The sequence below is a fragment of the Dicentrarchus labrax genome, unplaced genomic scaffold, assembly GCF_905237075.1.
Source record: "Dicentrarchus labrax unplaced genomic scaffold, dlabrax2021, whole genome shotgun sequence".
Classification (NCBI taxonomy): Eukaryota; Metazoa; Chordata; class Actinopteri; family Moronidae; genus Dicentrarchus; species Dicentrarchus labrax.
The window spans coordinates 919,040-925,039 of record NW_026136721.1 but is presented as its reverse complement, the minus strand read 5'-3'; positions in this window follow the sequence as shown (position 1 = coordinate 925,039).

The window sequence follows — 6,000 nt, the reverse complement described above, 5'->3', positions numbered from 1 at the left end:
TCGACGTCTCAACACTGAATAGCCTGCTCTGCTTCGCACACAGTGCTGCCTATCAGCTTTGATGAGTGAGGGCCTAAAATACTTTTATATTATGTACTATTACATGTCGTTTTCTTGATTTGCATCAGCGCTGCCAACAGCAACAAACTGGGACCGGTGGTTGGTCCAGCTAAGTCCTTTCAGCGCCAACAACTGGTTCTATGACAACAAGATGTAGGACGGTGTGGCGTCGGAGCTATGTGTTTGTTGTAACTTTAACGTTATGTTATTGTAATTTTATGAAGTGCAAACTACATATGTGAGGGGAAATACAACAACGTAAAGCAAACAGAAACCAAAAATCTCCATCTGGACCAAACACTGGGAGAGAGGACTCTGAAGTAGGAGCCAAAAAAGTTCCACAAAATGGCGTTCCACGAAATGCGATCATTCCTAAAGGCGGCGTCCTCCGACTGTAGAGTATGAACAAGTTCCTTTGGTCCAAAAAACGCCCAGTGATTGATGAGTCATTTGATTCCAGTTCTGACTCACAGCTCGAGTTCCAGTGGAAACACTAATCTGTAAACTATAAGCCAACCGCGCTGCAGATAAGAACTCACAGCAGAAGCCTAATTAAGCATTTAAACACAGAATGTGTTTTCCACAAGAAGCTGTAAATCAGTTCGAGGTTCAGGGACCTCGGTTGCTTTGGGGCCAAACCGCCGACCTCAGATACGATCCTGCTGACCTGAGACGGCGTTCCTGCCGCTCTCTGCGGCTTCTTGCGGCTGAAAAGAACCTCGGGTTAACTCCATTTACATTTTATGCTGTGATTAAAATAGCTTCGAAGGACACCAAGCCTCACAGACATTCCTCACACAGCTGTTGATTAATGATTTCAAGGACGGTTAAAGACGCTCAAAGCAAACGAGAAACTACTGAAGGCAATTAGAAGTTTTTTGGTCAAAACTATCTCCTGTCTCCAATCTGTTCCCACAGTTTTGGGGTTGGGGTTTAAGACATGAGCGATGAGATGATTTATTGATCCACTGCCCTCAGTCATTATCATTCTGAGCATAACGTCAGCATGCAGTGTGTAATTTCTACCACTAGGAGGTCTCTCACATCCAAACAATAAGAAGAGAAGAAGTTTGATGAGGTGGTGAAGCAGCGAGGGATCATGGGAGTCTTTATCAATGCAGTTAGCTCAATAATGAAGTGTCTGTAAAGGGTTGGACTTGTGGGTTCCCGTAGAACCCATTTTCATCCAATTATCGTGAGGTCAGTGGATCATGCTAGCATTACATGGTTGGACCTGACGGAGGTGTTTGGTCATCTAGAAACCAGTATCTGCACTGCCTGCAGAAACAGCATCGACATTTAAAAACAACACATCCTCCGTCGCGACAGGCTAGAGCGATGTTCTATATGGAGCTGATTCAATCAATCAATCAAACTTTTCATCTCTCAGGCAGGAAGTGAATTACCTTTTATTTTACGTTTTAAAAAAAATATACTTCCAAACTTGTATTGTTCCCCATGAACCACTCAGGGACCATCTAACTCTATGAATACATGCTCACCTTGAGAAACTCTGGTATGGCAGTCGGGTCTGTTAGTTGTTGTTTCCCATGTCGGACTGTCGAGGGGAAATGAGTCTGCTGTCACACCCTCTGTTCGGTAAGCTAACTCTCACTGGAGCTGCTATCACACAGGGAAACACAGTCATTTGTGATAATTGCCCTCAGTGATTTTATTCCCATGCAAATCGCCCGTGTCTGTAATTTGTCAAGAAAAACTTCCGCGTTAAATTACCCAGAGTGCTTTTTTTAGCGGAGCCTAATCTGATCCTTCTCTCCGCCGACTGCAGGATCAAATGAGGCTCTTCAGGATTCAAAGAGTCTCTGACTTTATGTAAAGTCAAAGAGGGTAAGATCATTCGCTCATTTAGATCTTTCATGTTCGCCGTGCTGTGTTTTGTTTGTGGGATCAGACCAGAAGAGAAGAGAGTGGTTTTAAAAAAAGAAAACAGATGAAACTTCCTCTAATTTAATTCCACTTTAAGGGAATAAAAGCTCTGATGAGACATTTGGACAACCTTACAAAAGACAGTAACGTTAGCGCAGCGTAGGCTCACCAACAACGCTGGCGTTACAACGTTACACTGACGATAAAGTGCAGCATCAAATCTAAAATCTGAAGTTTGGAAGACATTTAGATTTTATAAGAAGCAAGGAAAGAAACTATTGTTTCTTTTAAAATAATATTTTATTAAATAAATACAAGAAACCAAGTGATTCAAAAGATTTCTAAACCATGAATATTTCATGTGAATCAGATCACAAGTGCCATAAAAAAGGCTTCCTGTTTCCAGTAGGGGCGCTATGAGTATGATTGAATAGTTGCATGTAGGTGTGTTTAAGGTGGCACTCCTATCAGAGATTTGGTGGAATATAAAGTCATAGTCATAGCGCCCCCTACTGGAAACAGAAAGTAAAATGGCAATAATCATGTGATTTACGTGAAATTTGCACAGCGTGTTGTTCGTCTGATACACTGGCTCATGACGCAGCCACTCTAGGATAATGCAGAAAAATTCTGAGTCTGTGACATCACTGACTGACGGTGTCGTCTCCCCTCAAACACATCACCTCCTGAAACAGAGCAGCATCAGGCAGCAGTCGACCACAGAGGCTGCCCCGCTGGCAGGGAAACACCCCGCTGTGGTCTGCTGCAGCCTTTCATCCACTCACACACAGTTTTACTAGTGCGGACCTGTATTTAGATAATGTATTCTCCAACTACAACTTAATCACAACAGTTACACGCCTGTCCCTCACCTACATGCAGGTCGCACAGCCTCTGGAAAAGCTGGCGGTCCTTGCGGTGCTGGTCTGACACTGTGGTCCTCACAGAGATAGAAGAGCAGTGAGTGGTTGATCTTTTGATGTGTCTCTGCTGAGGCGGGGCGGCGGCAGCTGCAAGTCATTTTACTGTCCTCCTGTTATTAAGAGCTTCTATTTATAATACACACACATGCAGAGAGTCGGACGTATTGACAGGAAGTTGTTTTATTAATTTTTTATAATAAATGTTCATAAATGTATCTGAAAGAAAAAAATGATTTATCTACATACTGCATTTTGTTGCTTTACATTTGTGGTTATCCCGCCATTGTCCCGCGTTAAATCTTCAAGCTCCAGTGTGAAACAATTACAGGATCTATCATCAGAAATATGATATAATATTCTATAATAATTATCTTTTTATTAGTGTATATCACCTGAATATACCTTTGCCAATGGCGAAGACAAAATTAAACCGACAATTAAAGCTATTGAGAACATTAGTAAGTAATAACATATACAATAACTCATATTCAGGATGCAGTTAATTTTACGGATAGGAAAAAAAAAAAGAAAACCTGTAACTTCCTCCCCCTCCCCAAAGTCTCCCTTGGTACAGTCCACACTGCCCACAACTGGTGCAGTAATGTTCATGAGAGCGCCATCCTCAACCAGGGAGTGGACCTCAGAGTGATTAGTAATCAAAGTAAACAAGAAACCAATTAAACAAACGCTATGGAAACGATACACCATCACGTGCAGTCGCAGTGGTGTAAGCAGATTTTTGGTGTTGAAAGAGCACCTCAACGCCCCCCTTTACGAAATACTGCTTCTGACGGTCCCTGAATGCCCCCTGGTTGATAAATATTAGATGACGGTCTTTGTCTTGCAGGTGTCCCGTGAGGTTTCCCAACATGTAATCCACGGCATTTGGTACGACTTGTTGCCTGGAAATAAAAGCAGGCGGCCTCACCTGTCCGTGTGCTGCATACACATACATACATAATGAGAAAGTTTCTCATTATAATGACTTAAACAGTCCTTTTTTTTATCGTCACATTGGTGGAAATTGGCTTCCATATTTACTGAAAACGGTCCACATGTACAGCATTTTAAATACATGTGACGGAAAATAATAAAGAACATGTTTACCATCACAAAGGGACAGGGGCGGAGCTAGTGCTACCCCGGCCACCCCTGGAACCTGATTGGACACCCTGGGTGCCACCCCAGTTGATTGACAGCACGTCACGTCGAAAACTGCAAGATTTTTAAACGCAAACAGAGAAGGCAGAATAAACTGATAACAATGAAGAGGAAGGGAGATATTTCCAACTTTTTTGCTAAAAAAAACCAGATCAGGCACAGACAGACCCCAGCCCAGATATCAGCAGCCCAGGCAGCTCCCAACATGACTTGCCTTTCTCATACGAATGGCGTCTTTATTTGATCATTGAGCTGAGTCTTGCGTCTAGTGTCCGTGATGTGTAGCCTTCTCTTTGTTTTGCCAAGACACCAGCTTTTCCCACGGTTGTTATTAATTTTTTGAATGAATGACGGTGCGCCGGTTTAATTGCTGCGCCAGAAACTGAAAGTAAAACTTAGGTCCATTTCATCCAGTCTTTGCAGTGCCATGTTAGCTCAGTCAGTAGAACTGGCAACCCATGAACGGAGTTGCTGCAGCGCCTTGGGTTCGAATATGACGAGTATGTCAGGTTTTTCCTTTATTAGGCCTAGTGTATGGCCCCCCTCATAAAGCCTTGACCACCCTCTGACCACCCCTCGTATAAAAGTCTAGTTCCGCCACTGCAAAGGGAGACTATTGAAAATCTAACGTGAAGTCAGTTGTATTTTTAAAAATCCTCAGAAACTTCTGTTTTCCACAGAAATATCTTCCAATGACTCACAGCCACAGGAAACCCCAACAAACAGTGTGTGTGTGTGTGCGTGTGCGTGCGTGTGTGTGGCGTCTCGTGAGCAGGAGTCGATTTGCATTGATGAGGTAATGGAGTGAGGTTAGTGTGTGTGTGCTGTTGTGAGGAGACATTGAACTAAACTACATTTATTTTGAGAATGAGTGTGTGTCTGTGGTTTGGGTTGTCTTTGGTCTGGTATCTGCTGCTCCGCTCTGGTTTTGAGTTTTTGGGAGACTCCGTCCTGTCATGAAGGCGTCCTAATGTCATTCAAGGACGTGGCGCTTTGAGTTCACAACCCGCTCCCTGCTCATAACCATCTGCTGTGTGTCTCATTCAATTATTGCAAACTTCAGTGACTAAATACAAACACACGACATACGTACATCGAGGTTTTACCACAGTAGCAACAGAATTTAAAGAGGTCGTCGACCCTGAAAGCTGTAAACTGAATCATATGACTGTACTGACACACATCAGTGCTGCTGTAATATTCACATCATTACCAAAGTTAGCAACATCTGCAGTTCATGAATGTCTCAACTCGCCCTCTACTGTCCAACGCTGTCACAGAGTGGACAGTTCGGGACTACATTACGTCAGACATTTCTATAAAAACATTGTTAAGGTGCTAATCACACGTACTGGGGAGCTCTCTGAGCTGCTAGCTCAGCTACAGCGTGACTGTGCTTCTAGTGACTGTAAAAGCTCCAGCGGACTCTCCGTGTTTCCAGTGCAGTCTGACAGCAGCTGCTCGTGGCATTATTATATTATTATAGGGGGTCAGCCCTATGGTCCCACATTTCTAGGACATTTATTATTATTTCAAAATTAGGTCTGTGTTCCTACATTGGGTTAGGGAATAGGTTGGGTGTAATTGGCCACCAAATTAGGAGAAAGGGGGATCTGACACAAATTTATGAAAAAGGAAATGTGGGAACATAGGACATCATTTTGAAAAGAATCTTAGAAATGTGGGAACATAGGCACGCTCCCTTATTATAGCATTTCAGGTAAATTTTTATTTCTACAAATATATCAACATCACCTGAGGAAGAAAACGCTGGTAATACCTGGTTCTCAGGTAAATTATGTCTTTTGTCATTTTGAAATAATTTTTATGAGATCTAATCTCCTTTATCTTGGCACCATAATAACAAACATATTATTATAATGTATTTATATAATAGACATCTACGTTAGCTATTTGTACTCAGATGTGAAATATGTGCAGGATCTGAGTTTACGACATTCCTCGTTCT